We start from the raw sequence: 17,713 nt of genomic DNA, 5'->3' as shown, positions 1-17,713 counted from the left end.
AATGTGAACCATTTTTCTCTGTGTGATAATGTGTTGATGTATTCACAAAGAGTTGTAATACCAGCCACACTACAAAAGCATGTATTAAGTGAATTTCATATGGGACACCCAGGGATTTCAAGAATAAAATCAATAATGAGGAGTTACGTGTATTGACTTACTATGGACTGTGATGTTGAACAATTGGTGAAATCCTGAAGCGGTTGTGCCCTTGCAGCAAAGTCACCAGTGGTGAAATTCCAATCGTGGCTTAAGACAGACAGTCTGTGGTCCAGGCTACATATGGATTTTGTTGGACTGGTAAACAGCGTGTATCATCTGATCATAGTAGACAGCTATACCAAGATATGTAAAGGCAGTCAACCAACCTCAAAGGTAACAATAAAGTTCCTTCATGAACTTTTTGTGCAATACGATGTCCTAGACACCATAGTATCGGATAACAGAACACAGTTTTTGAGGTACAAATTTTAAAATTTCTGTGAGAAGTATGCAATCAATCACATCTCTTCTCCATTGGACCACACAAGATCAAATGGGCAAGCAGAAAGGTTCATAGACACATTTAAGCAAATACTAAAAAAATTAGGAAATAAATTAGGCAATGATACTGCACTAACTCAATTCTTAAGGATTTACAGGGTAACACCTAACCCAAACACCTGTTCAGGCAAGTCACCTGCAGAGCTAATGTTTGCCCAGAAGATAAAATCAATTTTTGATAAATTGTTACCTACAACAAAAAAACTTATAGGAAAAACCCAAGAAACACAACAAAGTATTTTATTGTGAGAGATAAAGTTAATTTCAAAATATATAAGAATGGAAAACAAGGTTGGGAGGATGGTTTAGTGATGAAAAGAATAGGCAGTATGATGTACATAATAAAAGGTCAAATACAACATTTGAACCAATTGAAGACTAGTAATACCGAAGAGGAAGTTTGTTATGACTTGTTCAATGTTCCGACGCCAAAATAGGTTGAACCTAGGTGGAACAGCAATAGAAAACATAAACAAACAGAATTACTATAAATAGTCCTTAAGCGAAAGAAGTATTACAACTTCTGAGGAAATTAAAATCTCAAAAAAAGAGAGAGGTAATGATGAAAAAAAATAGAATAAAATGAAACGAGTTGCACTTCCTACAGAAGTCAGATCTCAAAAGGGGAGATGTTATGGCGAGAATCATGACACCCCTTGTGAAAATGGACTAACTGAACTCATAAGTAGCAGTGTGTTTGACTGAGAGCAGAAGATGGGATATTGCAGGAAGTCGAAAGGTGTCGTTCGTGAGTTTGTGGAGTCGCAGGAAATTGTTGAGAAGTTGTTATAGTTCATTGAGAGTTGTTTTGGATTGGTTACAGTTGTTTGCAGAGTATTTGTATTTGGGAATACATCAAGTGGAGACAGTTGGTTTACCCCATTCTGTGGTACTACATATCACACTGTATGACACTAAGGTGACATATAAAGAAACCATGTAAAAATAACAACACCAAAACAAACAACAGCACATGCCCAAGGAACACTGAGCTGTGCTTGGTAGTGCAGTGAAAGCACATAATAAAAATAAGACAATTGAATAAGGATAATGATGATGATTTCATTTATTTTCTACCAAGGTGAAGGATGAGGGGGACAATGCAAACACAAACATAAAGCGTGGGGGTTTACGTATAATGAAATGACAGAAAAAAAGACAATAATAAATCTTAAAATGATAATGATAAAGAATTTATCCTCTTTTCTGGATGTCTGAAATAATGACACAATGCCAGGCATTTTGAATAACCAATTAAATTGGTCATAATGCACGTAACTACTTATTTTATTGACCTGGGGGTGATAAAAGAGAAAGTTGATCCTTGTATGATTTGAATTTACAACATAAAGTTGACCACAGTTGGAGTACAGCAGTTGCTGTCCTCCCATGCTTGCCATTGGTGCTCTGAATCAGAGGTTTAAAAAGTTCATAAGGTTGTTGTTTAGTTCTAGGTTGTCCCTATTTGAGCAGATCAAAGGCATTCAACCCTTGATCATCCCACCTTTTTAGAAGTATCTAGGATTACATTGTCTCATGTGTCCTTTCTTTTAAGGTGGTAGGGTTGTGATTTGAAGGAATTTGGTTGTCTTATGTTTCCTTCTAGCAAGTTCAATGACCATATGAAGTTCCCTCAGTGGCTCAAAATGAATGAGGTTATTGATGCAGCTGCTACTTTTGTATATAGAGCTTTTAATATTTGTCTGGACAGAATGAGAAGGAAAGTATTTTTAGAATGGTGTTGAGATATATTTGTTTAGGTGAGATTCTGCATGATGGGGGCAGCAAGAACTAGTTTGTTCTAATATTAAAATGTTCACCATACATGTTGAGGTGGTCGTCAGTTTTTAGTATCTCTTGTTGTGCAAATTGTCTGTATGCAACTTGTGTCAAGGCAACATGCACTGTTTTGTGATAATGTGATATGCAGTGCTTTCTGTTCATTATAGTTAATTTTAGAAAGGTTGGAGTTCCAGGCAGGCTTGGCACAATCTATGATAAATCTAATGCATTATTTGCACCCTTTTGCTGTTTCTGTTGACCAAATGAAGAATATGAAAGTGTACAAAAGATGTCTGTATGTAACCTTGTTTTCTTTTCTGTCTTATATTTAATGTAGAGGTGTTGTGTATAACTCCAAGTGTTTTTGTCTTGTATGTGGGGTTTGATCACAAAAGCTAATTCTAGTTAATGTGTGTGTGGCTTGTAGTTAATGCATATGTGTGATTTGATTATATTGCTGAGTGAAATAACTGTTTGTTCCTTGGTGTTGTTGACATGAAAGTTAAATGGTGGATTTGGTAGATACTGTTTATTGTTTTCAAGTTAAGTTTTCTTATGATTAATATAATATTGGAGGAAGGATGTGACTCTGATGTTACCTACACATGAGGCTGTGTTATAGATTTAAAATAAAGTAGGTGAGAACAGATCTTTTTGGTATTCCATTGAGGAAATAGCTTGTTGTTCTACATGATACAATTCCATGTGGCCTGTCAGATAACTTGCTAACCAACACTTTATGTTGTCTTTTACAGCAGAATGGTATACTGTTAAAGTAAAATATTTTCCAAAGTATTCTCTGATATGTAATACTGGAGTATTACATATCAGTATTACTGGAGGTTCCAAGTTCAAATCTAGAGCAGTGTTTTGTTGGTTAATTAGGTAATGCACTTCTTTGCTTTTAGCTTCCAGGAGCTGGAGAGACAACTGCTCTTCTGTGCTTTTTTTTTTGCTTTTTCAATTATATATCCTGAATTTAGTTTAATGTGATGGCAATGAGTTTTAGCTTCTGAAATTGTAATGAGATAAAACCTTGTAGCTGCTCAATATTCTACTTTGAACAAAATAATCGAAGCCAATTACATTTGATGTCCAGATATGTCATTACTTAGAAAATCCACTAAACAAAGTCGACCTAAATTTTTAGATTATTTTTTTTTTAATTATCCATCATAAAAGAAGTACAGCCATCATTAGTGAGCATGACCTAATAGCAAGTACCATATTTTTATTAATTTTTTTTGGTAGTTATGTACTTGTGAGTAGACACATATCTCCTCTTGGCCTCCTCACTCATGACCTAGTAGACATGAAGCATATGACAGCTGGAGAGAGAGATAGAGAAAAAGAGAGAGATAGAGAAAAAGAGAGAGAGAGAGAAAAAGAGAGAGAGCAGTTGACTGGGACTTAATGTAGAGCAGTGGTTCCCAAAGGATGTGCCCAGGTGCACTAGCGTGCCCAGAGACATGCTTAGGTGTGCCCCACGAAATTCTAGGGTCTAGGTAGATATTTGTGATGATAAAAAATGAAGTTATAGTACATTATATCCTCACTTCAACATTGAAATGTTCTTTATGACAGATCATTATTATTTGTTAAGAGCGGAAAGATATCCAACAAGGAACAGCTGGTTGCTTGGAAGAAGGTTTTATACACGTTGTAAAGTTGTTCAAATGAGTTTTGTACTGATGAGCAAGCACGGCTAAGGTTGTGCTGTAGTGTAGTGGTGACAGTAGCAGTAATAGGTTCTGCAAGTGGAGGTGTTGTGATAAATAGTACAATGTTTTTTTGGTGACACATATTCCTGTCACTGATATATCTATTTAACCACCTAAAACTTTAATACTTTATGGAATTTTAACCTATTATAGTGTTACATTTGTTAAAAGTAAATGATAGATAAAAGTTTCAGATAAATATACAATAATACACCCATAAAAATGGATGGATTTCTAACATAGAAACATGAATGTGATTCCAGAAGTGAACACAGTGGAAACAGTTCCAGTAAGAGAGCCAAAGCGTGGTCTACTTGTAAATATGACGAAAGTTATTTAAGATTTGGTTTTCATTGGACTGGAAACATTGATGATCCTTTGCCGCTGTTTAATATGTGGATGCAAAATATCAAACAAATTATTGATTCCTAGTAAACTGAGCAAGCATTTGAAAACCAAGCACTCTCATTTACAAGGTAAATCTATAAGTTATTTCGAAAAATTATTAGAATAGCAGGAATAACAGGAAACTCTTTGAAAAGTATAATGACTATTTCTGAAAAATCTCAAATCACTTCTTATGAGGTTTCAGAACGAATAGCACAAAATATGAAAGCTCATACTTTAGGTGAGTCATTGATTCTGCTTGTGTGTAAGAAGATTGTGAGGACAATGCTGGGAAATGAAGCAGCAAAAGAAATAAATACAATCCCTCTGTCCAATGATAGTATTCACAGATGTATTCTAGAAATGTCATCTGATATTGAGAAAGATGTTTGTAGTAATAAGCTTTAATATTCAGATTTTGCATTACAAATTGATGAGTCAACAGACAATGCCAACAAAGCGCAGCTCTTAACATTTATTCGTTTTCTTGATGAAGATCAAATTATAAATCAATTTCTTTTTTGCAAAGAATTAAGTGCAACTGCTAAGGGCAAAGATGTTTCCAACATTTTGAATAATTTCCTGTGCAAATAGCAAATATCATGGAAGTTGTGTGTCGGCATTAGCACAGATGGAGCTCCATCAACGGTAAGCTGCATTAAGGGCCTTACATCTTTTGTAAAAAAGCAAAATGAAAATGTCGTCATAACTCACTGTTTTCTTCACGGAGAAACATTAATGGCAAAAACATTAGGAGACAAATTAAGAGAAGTTTTGAATCAAGCTGTTGATATTGTAAATTATATAAAACAAGACAAGTCACGTTTATTCAAGCAGTTTTGTATCAATATGGGTTCACAACACAGATACCTGCTTTTGCACACAGAAGTGAAGTGGCTTTCAAAGGGGAAAGTACTTAATTGTGTATATGAGATACGGCAAGAGCTACTGAAGTTTTTTTTAAGAAATAGAACAAAACCACTTTTGTGAGCTTCTTTGATATAAATTTTGGATCAGCAAATTAGTGTATTTGGCTGATATATTCTAGCACCTCAGTATTTTGAATACTAGCATGCAAGGAAATGAAGTATTTTGACATCTACTGATAAAATGAAAGTATTTCAGAAAAAAACTACTTATCTGGAAGAAAAGAGCTTCTGAGGGTAATTAGAAAATGTTTCCTTTGATAAGTAGAACTTGCATAAATGATATCTTCCCTTTAATACTTGAACATTTGACAAATTTGCAAAATAAATTAAATTATTATTTTCCATCACTTAACACTGAACAATACGCTTGAATTCGAAATCCATTCATAGAAATTTCAGATGATGCTAGTTTAACATTAACTGAAGAAGAACTAACAGCTGTATCTACCGATGGTGGAGTGAAGATTAAATATAAGGAGTCTAGTCTTGAAAAATTTTGGATTGCAATCAGAGAAGAATACCAGTCAATATCTAAAAAAGCTTTAGCCATTTTATTTTAATTTTCAACATAATATTTATGCCGATTAGGATTTTCCACTCTCACCAACATTAAGTGCAAAAAGAGAACAAATCTCCAGTCTACTGACAACAAAATGAGAGATTGCTTATCATACATATGTCCCAACATTGAAGAAATTGCCAAGATATGACAGGCTCATACTTCACATCAGTGCAAAATAGATGATAAATAAAGGTATAAACCCTTTTTTCAGTTATTTCGGTATTTCTTTACATTTTGCATTATATTTCTTAGCATTTTGCATGTAGTGTGCTCGCAATATTTTGTAAAGCTTCAAGTGTTCCACAACTTCTAAAAGTTTGAGAACCTTTTCCACAACTTCTTAAGTTTGATGTAGAGCAATGTAAAATGAAATACCTTGTTCGAGGATGCAAAATACTGTCTAGTGCAGGAGTTGATCATATCATCATGAGGCCAACATCCAAACTGACATGTGTGCATTACACATTGCACGGGACCAGTCAGGCGGTACTGGCATCGACCACACTTGAATGGTGCATTTTATGTGCCACTGGCATGGGTGCCAATCAGGCAGTACTGTCATTGGCCACGACAACGATTTCACTTGCCTCAACAGGTCTTCGCAAGAAATTTCAGATGATGCTAGTTTAACATTAACTGAAGAAGAACTAACAGCTGTATCTACCGATGGTGGAGTGAAGATTAAATATAAGGAGTCTAGTCTTGAAAAATTTTGGATTGCAATCAGAGAAGAATACCAGTCAATATCTAAAAAAGCTTTAGCCATTTTATTTTAATTTTCAACATAATATTTATGCCGATTAGGATTTTCCACTCTCACCAACATTAAGTATTTCAGTGTCTTATTTGGTGCAGCTCTGATTGTAATAACTCCCAACACTGCTCCTTGTCGTTGGCAGCAGCGTTGTCGGTAGTGGCGGCGTTGTCGGCAGCGGTAGTGTCCACTTTCCATGCTGGCATGGATTGGACAGTTCGACTGTGGGCTGGCAAGCCAGAAGGCTGCACCAGGCTCCAGTCTGATCTGACAATATTTCTACAGCTGGATGCCTTTCCTAATGCCAACCACTCTGAAAGTGTAGTGGGTGCTTTTTACATGCCACTGGCATGAGGGCCAGTCAGTCAGTACTGCCATTAGCCACACCTGAATAGTGTTTTTTACGTGCCACTGGCACGGGACCAGTCAGGCGGTACTGGCATCGACCACACTTGAATGGTGCATTTTATGTGCCACTGGCATGGGTGCCAATCAGGCAGTACTGTCATTGGCCACGACAACGATTTCACTTGCCTCAACAGGTCTTCGCAAGCACAGTTTATTGCCCAATGATTGAAAGGTACTCTTAAATGGGTTGGTTATGCTGCACTAGCATAGGCCATGGTTATGGTCTCACTTGGCTTGCTGGGTCTTCTCAAGCACAGCATGTCTCCAAAGGCCTCAGTCACTTGTCATCGCCTTGATGAGGACCAACATTCAAAGGTCGTGCTTCAACACCTCATCCCAGGTCTTCCAGGATCTATTTCTTCCACAGGTTTCCTCTACTGCTAGGGTATGACACTTTTTCACACAGCTGTCCTTACCCATACGCAACACATGGCCATACCAGCGCAGTCATCTCTCTTGCACACCACATCTGATGCTTCTTATGTTCAACTTTTCTCTCAGGGTGCATACACTCTGTTGTGTATGCACACTGACATTACACATCCAGCAGAGCATACTAGCAGTCACGGCCCATGTTTCACTGCCATGTAGCGAGAGGCCCTTTGTCACCAGCAGAGGTAGGAGCTCTCTGAACTTTGCCCTGGCTATCCTTATTCTAGCAGCTCCACTCTCAGAGCAGCCACCCCACTACTGACTTGGTCACCTAGGTAACAGAAGCTATCAACTACTGGAATGTGACGGAATCTGTTTTCTGCACATTTTCAGTGTTTATTGCCCCCAAGCATTTATCACACACAAAAACTATCTTCTCAGTTAGCCTTCCTTTGATATTGATGCACCTTGTATGTGTCTGTAGCTTATATTGGATACATCTTATTGAGTTTCTACCTACGCCTTCTCTACAAATCGAGCAGGGCCATCTATTTTTTGTGTTTTGTCTGCCTTCCTACTTATTAAGACTTTGGTTTTTGCTAGATTGACTCTAAGGCCCTTCTATTCTAGATCTTGCTTCCACACCTGAAACTTCTCCTCTAGTTCTGATAGTGACTCGGCTATTAGAGTAAGGTCATCAGCAAAGAGAAGCTCCCAGGGGCATCCTGTCTTGAATTCCTGTTATTGCCTGGAGGACTATGATGAATAAGAAGGCACTGAAGACTGATCCTTCGTGGACCCCTACTCCTGCCCGGAATTCTTCACTGTACTCATTACCAATCCTCACCTTACTGACAGTATCCTTGTACAGCTCTCACTAACCATTCATCTATCCCTAGTTTCCACATTGACCACAAGATAAGGAACTGGGGGACCCTGTCAAAAGCTTTCTCCATGTCAACGAAAGCCAGGTATAGAGGTTTATTTTTGGCTAGGTATTTCTCCTGCAGCAGTCTTACCAGAAATATAGCATCAGTGGTACTTTTCCCTGGCACAAACCCAAACTGCATCTCATCTAGACTGATTCTCTCCCTAATTAGTTGGGCTACAAACTTCTCCGTGACTTTTATTACCTGATCCAACAACTTGATACCTCTGTAATTATTCGTATCTAATGCATCACCTTTACCTTTGTAGCAGTTGACTATGGTACTGCTACACCAGTCATTGGGTATGACTCCTTCATATATCACCTGATTGACTACATGGGTTATTAGACTATAGCCAGCACTGCCAGAAATTTTAGCATCTCTGCGGTGATTCCTGATGGGCCAGGGGGCTTTCCCTGTCTTCATACCCTTAATTGCTTTATCTACCAAGGTACTGTCAATTCGGATAGCTGGTCCCTCTGTAGGGTCAACATTCAGCAGACTCTCTCCCTCCCATTAATTCTTTTCATTTAGCAACCTTTTATAGTGGCATTTCCAAGTCTCTCTCTTTGCAGCCTCATTAAATGTAAGTGAGCCATCATCCATGCGGTCACAGTTCTCTCCTATGACATCACAATTCTCTCTCACACACTGTCTTGCAACACAAAACACTTCAAGTCTTTGGTCCTCATAACGCAGAACATTGGCAAAATTCTTCTTATCTGCTTCCCCTCTGGCTAAGTAAACTTGTCTCCTAGCTTCCCTTCTGGCACCGTTCTTCCAGTCCTTCCATGCCTGTTTCGTTTCCCTAATGGCCCTGTCAACTACATTGTTTCACCACCATGTTACCTTGGGTCGAGAGGGGACTTTGCACCATCCTCAGATCTGGTCAGTAGCCCTCAACAGATTGTCCCGTAGGAACCTCCAGTTGTCTTCCATATCATGTGATTCTATATCCCTCTCTATTTTGTCAAAAGCTTCAAGTAATACATCTCCAAATCTCCATTCGCAGGATCCTTAAACTTCCAGACCCTTCTTCTCCATGCTGGCCATCTTCTGGGCATCTGTTTAGCTCTGATCCTGAAGTTGCTAACTACTAATATATTGTGGGATGCATTCTTCACCTGGGAAGGTTTTAGCATTTATAAGTAGCCATCTTTCCTGTTTCTTGGCAAGGATGTAATCAATTTGACAAGTGTGTCCATCAGGTCAGTAGGTGAATAAGTGGTTGGCAAGTTTCCTGAAGTTAGTATTGCAAACCATAAGATCATTTGCATTGCAGAACTACAGCAGCCTGGTTCCCTCCTCATTGCGGGAACCAAAACCATAGCCTCCATGTATGCCATGGAAACCCCCTGCATCGTGTCCAACATACCCATTGAAGTTGCCAGCCACAAAGAGAAGGTCACTGTCATTTGTCAACAAGGTAGTCTGCAAGAGGGTGTCATAAAATTGGGCTTTCTGTTCATCAGGTAGCCCCGGCTGAGGGACATAGGCCGAGATAATGGTTGCTTAAACTATGTTGCAGCACTAATCTAATCTTAAGTATTCTATCACACATTAGTGTTCCCTGCCCAGAAAATCTTATACCTATGTTCTTTGCCTATGAGGAACCTAGCAGAACTTCCTCTCCACCTTACTTCTTGGGTGCAGCACAAATCTACACATTTCCATTCAAGCATCTCAACAATCTCACCAGACCTACCTTTCATTGTGCCAACATTAAGTGTGCCAATCCTGCGGGTGTGGGAGGTGTGGGCCTGAGAGATCCTGGGATGGGGAACAGCAGCGTCATGTACCTGAAAAGAAAGCTCGCATTAGCCTTCAACCTGCATACACTCCACCATAATTTTTTATGCACTACATAATCACTACATAACATAGGAGATAAACCCTAAGTAGGGATGGGCGAACATTAAGCCTTTGGCGGTGTGCATGGGAGAAACATCCGATAGAAGTCAGAGGATAAAGACTTCCGGTACAGGTGGTGGGGGTGGGAAGGGTGGGCACACTGAGGAACAGCAAAAACTCAGGCTGGTGATGTGAGAGAATATTGATGATAATAATGATATAGAATTGATGGGGCTAATACAGGTTTGCACTTCTTGAAAAAGGCATTTAAAAAAAAAAAATTTTCGGATTCCTACATTTTAGATGTTGGAGATTATGAATATGCAACAAATAAAAAATGCTTTTAATTTCACCCCCACCCCAGATTTAAAATTTTGATTTTGTTTACTTTAAAGACATTGTAGCAAATTAACAAACATTTTCAAATCGAAATTAAATACAGACAAAAACTTTAAAGTGAAAGGAATTTGTGTTTTACTTGTGTTTGCCTTAAATAATTGTAAATAATAATATAATGTAAATTAGATATACACTACATCCCCATGCGAGTCATTTTATGAGAAACAAACATTAATATTTAATAATTAATGTTATAAAGTTTAATAAGGGGCTCAAATTTCACCCCTCCCCCAATTTTAAATTTTGAACTTTTTCATCCATTTATTTATTTGTTTGTCTATCTGTTTATCCCTATGCATTTCTTCATAAAATATATTTGTCAACTAAATGTGGCGGTCCTATAGAAGACGGTGTTACTGTTGTTTTTAGCCACAGGAAGACATTCATATCTATCTCTTTATACACCTATCTATATGCTTATTGAATTTAAAAGTTTTACAAATGTGGTTTCTTGCATATCCAGAATCTCCATCATCTAAAACGTAGGGATAAAAAATTTTGAAAAAGTTCAAAATTTTAAATGGGAGGGGGAATGGTAGTGGTGGTGGTGGGGGTTAAATATTTTTTTTGTTTTGCATATTCGTAATCTCCGACATCTAAAATGTAGATATCCGAAAAATTTTTTTTCAAAAAATGCATTTTTCAAGGAGAGGTACGAAACTGCATTAACCCAGAATTGGGCATTTGAATTCTTAACTAGAGCTATAACGAAGTTTTCGGTCAGCCAAACTGTGACAAAGTTAGATAAATGGATGAGTAAATGACAATAATAAATGAGCATGAAAGAGAGGGAGAAAGAGGGAGAGTTGAACTGAGCGAAGGGATCCAAAGTACTTTTTCTCTAAACATACAGCATGGAAGATGAAACTGTGTGCTAGGTTGGAAAAACAAGGTGTGGCATTAAAAACATGCAATAGTGTAAATGAGACATACATGATGGTGGCATCTCATATGTGGCACTTACCTCTAGTGCAAGGACAATGAGTATGCCCATTGGACTACTTACCACCATTCTCTGACAATACCACTACTTTCAGAGTCAAGGAGGGATATGTACCCTGGCTAGGGTTTGTTTAATGATTAGGTTTATTTCATTGTGGCAACCAATATGACTAGCATTCAGTCAACATATATGATAAAAACCTCTGGAATTGAAAAGCTTGCTGCAACAACATCTTATTCTTCAACATACATTGACTTTAACTCTGAAGGCAATGGAAATGGGGAGCTGATTTGGGTTATGTAAGTCACCAATATTTGCTATACTCTTTACTTGTTTCAGTCATTTGACTGTGGCCATGCTGGAGCACCGCCTTTAGTCGAGCAAATCGACCCCAGGACTTATTCTTTATAAGCCTAGTCCTTATTCTATCAGTCTCTTTTGCTGAACCGCTAAGTTACAGGGATGTATACACACCAGCATCGGTTGTCAAGCGATGTTGGGGGGACAAACACAGACACACAAGCATACATATATATATACATATATACGACGGGCTTCTTTCAGTTTCCGTCTACCAAATCAACTCACAAGGCTTTGGTTGGCCCAAAGCTATAGTAGAAGACACTTGCCCAAGGTGCCACGCAGTGGGACTGAACACGGAACCATGTGGTTCGTAAGCAAGCTACTTTATTTCATTTAATTCGCTACAAGAGTGGTACATAGAAAGGGGAGTAGCTACGGGCTGGACACCACCAGTAATGAGCATGAATGACAACAAAATGATATAAGATGGGGGAGAATGAATTGAATGACGCCCGCCGATCGTCGCCTGCCAAAAACATTGTTCTTTTTTTTCCTTTAAAACATACATTGAGGTTTTACTTTTCTTACATAAAAATCAATTTACAATAGAATCAATTTACAATACTGCAACACAACTAATTCGCCCCACCGTGGACCCCTCGCAAATACACTGCTTCTGCCAGACAAAATTCCATTGTCAAGTCGGAGTTCACGGTGAAGTTGACAAAGTTCTCTTTGTCACAATTACTCCTGACTTTTGTCACGACCTCCGCAGCCACCTGCGGAGGCCATCTTGAACTACTCACACACGTCGAGTAGTTCCTTTCTTGGCCGCACTCGTAGTCCAAGAAACTGTCAATAGTCCCCCCTTGTGGTACAGGAGAACATATAACTCCTCTACCTCGCAGGGAGGGACCTTACACTGATCTGTCAGCAGCACAATTCCCGCTGACAGAGTCTCCCTCTCCGGTGGCACATTTCCCACCGGAGGGGCTTCGGGTTTGGTTGGCGTTACAATGGCTTCTGCATTACGATGGCTTCTTCCATTATTTCCTCTTTATTGAAAAGGGCAATGGCGTTGCGTGACCTAGAATAGGTCTGCAGGACCACTGTCCTCTTCTCTGTATCAACTAACCACTGCTTGGGTGGGAGAACCTCCCACTCCAATGCAGTAGCTTCATTATTTCTTTTTGCCATGTTGATAGTCCAAAAAACAATCTAAAAATAATAACAAAAAGGTCCACAAAGACGAACTGAAAAAACAGCTGAAGAAAAAATAAAAATATTTAAAATAGTTCAAGAAATATGAAAATAGAAGAGTAGAAGAAGAAAAAACAGTTCCACAGCAAAAAAGAAAACAACAGTTTTTGGCCAGCTGGTACTTCAGGCAACCAAAATCTTCTCAGGTATAATCCACGTTTTTTTTTTGGGTGGATATGCCCCCAAACACAAATTTTCACCAATAATTAGTCGCTGAGAGCAAGCGAAATTGCCCCAGAGCTGGGCAAAATTTACTGCAAAAAAAACCAAACAGCAACAAACCCCTCCCAGGTCAAAAAACAATTCCACCTACCTCGGTCGACTCTCACAGTTCAATTTTTGGACGGCGTTAACACACGTCCACACCTGTTCATCAGTAAGCAACTACTGCAATGCACAAGACCAGAAGCGAGCTACTTACCACACAGCCACTCCTACGCCTATGGGCAAAGTTTCAACTCAATCTCCAGAAAGTTTGGCTCTCACAGAAAGTAGATGACACCTTGAGTATTTAACTGATCTAACTGATTAAAAAGACAGCTGAAAATGTTTTAACTGTAAATTGTCCCAAACATTCTGAGTCAATTTTCCCCAATCTGGAACTAACAACTGAAGCACACTCCACAGTTGTAGACCTTTATCTACCTCTCTGTTGGAAGTAGTTCAAATGGAAAGGAAAGAATGTTGTCTACTAGAGGAGTAAGCATGAATGGAATAACAGAATTTGGGAAGCAATAGAGAGGAGCATTTACTTAAACCTAAACCATGACAGATCATTTGAGCAATGCTACCAAGCAAGGGATACTGAAAGGAGTTTAACATTGACCAAACTTTCAAGTTTCTCATGAATTAGATGTCATTGTAGAGGCAGCAGGAATTTGAATGAGGGACTGGTCCTCAAAATGTAAGCTTAGGGGTAGATAAATAATTCCTCAGAATAAAAGAAGCCTTGATGGAGTTTATTTACATCAATATTTTTCAGTAATCGTTTGAGTTTTGACATCTTAGAAAGAAAAGTGGGTTCAAAAACAAAATGGGAAATTGAGATCTCAGATGGTGAGAGAGCTTGATGGATGAGCAGAACTCATTGACAACTAAGTTCCTCAATCATCAAATTTGCAGTAGTGAGGACCTTATCTGACATGGGCTCCGAAACAAGCTGTTCAAATCAATAAACCCCATTCTATCAATATTGTATTGTCAATGCCATATACAACTAATGCAGGATTAAGTGGGTCACCTAGTTGAACAACCAGGATAAAAAGAATGTGTTGATTTCAATTTGAGGGATCCTGATAAACTTGCCATACAGAGTGGTAGAGCTCTAGAGTCTTCTCTTTCACTAAGTTGCAAAAAACATCCCAACCGAATGAATTGAAAGTGCTTTTAAAATCAAATTTGAGGGTTTATGACTCCTGAATAGTTGCTTTGCACCTCAGTTTTGTGCCAGCTAAACTGTGTTGAACAGATGTGAACTGGATATCCGCATTAGGTTTTTTAGAGATTAAATAACTTAGTACCAAAAGCACAGGGTATATGTAGAGTGGGATACTCTCAGAAGAAAATGTGTTCACGAACTGAAAGCCAGTGTCACCAACAGATATCGTCTTTTAACATGTTGGGGGTCAGGGGTTAAAAGCAGCAATTTCAAAAGCATTGGAAATAATCAACTGGCGGTATAGATGGAAGTTTACTTCATATCAGATCAAGGGACTCAGCATTACATTGAACAAGAACGCAGACAACTCCCTCGATGTCATAGTCAATGAATTTGGTATTGATATTATATCTATTCCATTTTATTTACCCAGGACTTGAGAATAGAAAGAAATTATCAAATATAAGGTAGATTAGAAAAACACATGGAATGTTAAAGAAAGTAGTTGTATTTTATCTGTAAAAATTAAAAAAAAAACTGAATCGTAGAAGACAAAAAAAAAAAATGGATGTAGCGAATTTAGATCACAGAATGTTGGGTTTATGTGTGATATGAAAGAGCTCAAAAGTTATGGCAAAATGCTATTTTCCGATCAGACATTTATGATAAACACAGATGACAAAACAACGACGACAATGATTTGTCTTTGCTCATAACTGTAATAAATAAAATTTCGCTAAAGATTGTTTTCTGGTATTTAATTTATGTTCTGGCTGTTTTCTCTCCATAAACATACGGATAAATTATTTTTGTTAGATTTAGTAAAAACATTAAAGAAAGACTTATAAAAATAAATTGTAAAATATTTCTTCATGACTGAAATGAAATATGATAATTAATTAATTAATGATTGGTGTAATTAATGAAACTACCCTCCCTATCTCGAATGAAAAATTAAAAGATATGAAAATGTAATTCGAAGAAAGAGTATTTGATGTCGAGTAGAAAAGGAAATGAAAATTAAGATGTCAGAAAAGAAAATAACTTCCAAATTTCTTGTGCTTTGGATTATCTGCTTCTTATGTAAGCAGGAAGTTTTAGTAGGGAAATGGAAATTTGTGCTGCTCACGTCTCTCCTAACAAAAAACAAAGTGAAACGATTCCAACTGCATCTCGAAATCGGTCCTACTGTTTTTATTTATTTTTTTTGTGAAAAGTGTAAAGCAAAAGAAATGTGATATGCAGGAAGATGAGAGAGAAAGAAGAATGTCTCTATAACAGGCAGACTGAAGAATCATAATGTAGCATAATACATGGCTGTATAGAAGAGGGAAGGAGATAAGAAGAAATTGTAAGTCGATTAATCGATCACAACACGTACTGAGAAATAATAATTATTCTTGTTCAATAAATAAAATTCAATCATAGAGCTATATGTCGATGTATCATCGTAGGGATATATATACATAGATATACATATACCTATATACACATATATAATAAACCCAGTAACATTTCTTTCTGCAGCGGGGTGGCTTTTTTCTGGTGACGTCACACCGACCGTCATCCGGGTGATTCATCATGGCCGCTCTATTTACAACATTGTTATAATGCTTCATCGGGCTCCATTTCCGGAATTTCCGTGAAGGTTTGTCATGTTCTTTTATTTTTTAAACACTTCAGAAAAGGATCTTTCTAAAACAGCATCGATAATTGAGGTTAAGGTTACGTTGTAAAACTTGTGCAGGCGGGATAACAGAGGTCGTTTAGATGCTTGATTCATTATAGTTCTTAAATGCTGCTTTTTGTCCACATTTGAACAAATCAACACTCCTACTATCTGCTCGCTAAATTAGTTTAATGTCTTCTCAACTCTTGTATATAAACAACTTTAGATGTTACTGTATGTATGCTATTGTCATCTATGATTCATTCGGGCAACCTTGTGTTTCAACATCAAACCCAGCAACCCATGTGATTGCCTCATACATTGTCTTCGTGTTGTCATTCTTTACTTTTGTTGTTCTTATATTCTGCTCATTAGTTATTTACAACAGCTAATATAACGATATTTATTTCTCCTAAAAGAACCTGCTAAACTAAATAGACCCACCTAATAGTATTTTGTAGTTTGTCAGACACTTGTAATCCTCTCCCTCATTATTCTTTTTTCTCTAAGTCTTCCACATTTCTTGTCGTTTCCCCTCACTGTTGTCACCAACATTTGAACTATTATCGAAGGGAATAGAAAATAATGGAGCAGAATACAAGCGAAAACAATCCCGAATATGATATTTTAAACAACATTCTTGCTTTGAAGACAATTGACAATTATCATAGCTAAATGTCTACAAAAATAGTAAAATTCCAATCCACTTGTGTCAGTCGGGCTTATTTTTTTTCTATAGAAACCTGTGATAACCTAACTTTTAATACCCATTTACACAAACGTATAGATATATAATATACGGATGTGTTTGGGTGTGCACCCTTGACGTAGTGGGGAGTAATCAATACATGTAATTGAGTATCAACTTCGAACTATGATTAATATATATATATATATATATATATATAGTGTGTGTGTGTAATTCCTGAAAATGTGTATATACACAGTCATATGCATATTTAAATTATATTCGATAATATGAATATAGTTCTATTTTCCCCTCATGTTTTCCTATGTCTGATTTGGAGGTGAGGTTGTTTTCTGAGAAGGAAATTAGTGTCGATTCAAACTGTTTAGCAGCTTGTTCATCTTTGGTTGCAGTAGAATTAGCTCTTTCTCTCTCTCTCTCTGTATGTATGTATACTAAAATAAGATATCTATGTAATGTAGTAAAAATACAAGAAAAACAAAAACGCTTACCTTGAGTATATACGGTGTCTTGGTTTGGAAATATAAACTAAACTTAAAATATGTAATTTATGTCTGAATATCGGATGTGTGTGTGCTTGTATATATGAATGCATAACATGTTGGTTTATTTCCATTAACACTTGAAGATCTTAGGAGGCTTATTAACAAATCTGTCTGTCTCTCGTGTCTGTAATTTTAGACAGAACTTGTGTGGTTAATTCAATTACGGGTCATTTGTAATGTTGATAAAACAACAACATATATTGAACAAGATTTCATAAATTCATAAGTGTACTATATGTATAAATATGGTTTTTAGAAAACAAATCCAC

At 37.3% G+C, this 17,713-nt stretch overlaps 1 long non-coding RNA gene across 2 annotated transcripts in view; it reads right to left on the bottom strand.

Annotated features, from left to right (window-relative positions):
• The window catches only part of LOC106878580 (uncharacterized), a 55,216-nt gene that overhangs the window by 37,370 nt on the left and 133 nt on the right, over positions 1-17,713 (bottom strand). Inside the window, exons 1-2 of one of the 2 annotated variants that reach the window (XR_016243421.1) lie at positions 17,391-17,713; positions 10,093-10,186 (exon numbers count right to left, since the gene is read on the bottom strand). The exon at positions 17,391-17,713 is cut by the window's right edge and continues 133 nt beyond it. This is a non-coding gene — a long non-coding RNA (uncharacterized LOC106878580). Of the gene's footprint in view, positions 1-10,092; positions 10,187-15,902; positions 16,836-17,390 lie in introns of those variants that run through there. The other variant, XR_016243420.1, reaches the window with a different exon arrangement.

The sequence above is a fragment of the Octopus bimaculoides genome, chromosome 10 (genome assembly GCF_046866305.1).
Source record: "Octopus bimaculoides isolate indiv1 chromosome 10, ASM4686630v1, whole genome shotgun sequence".
Lineage (NCBI taxonomy): Eukaryota > Metazoa > Mollusca > Cephalopoda > Octopoda > Octopodidae > Octopus > Octopus bimaculoides.
The sequence above is the reverse complement of the archived record's forward strand: the minus strand, read 5'-3'. Positions and strand labels throughout refer to the sequence as shown.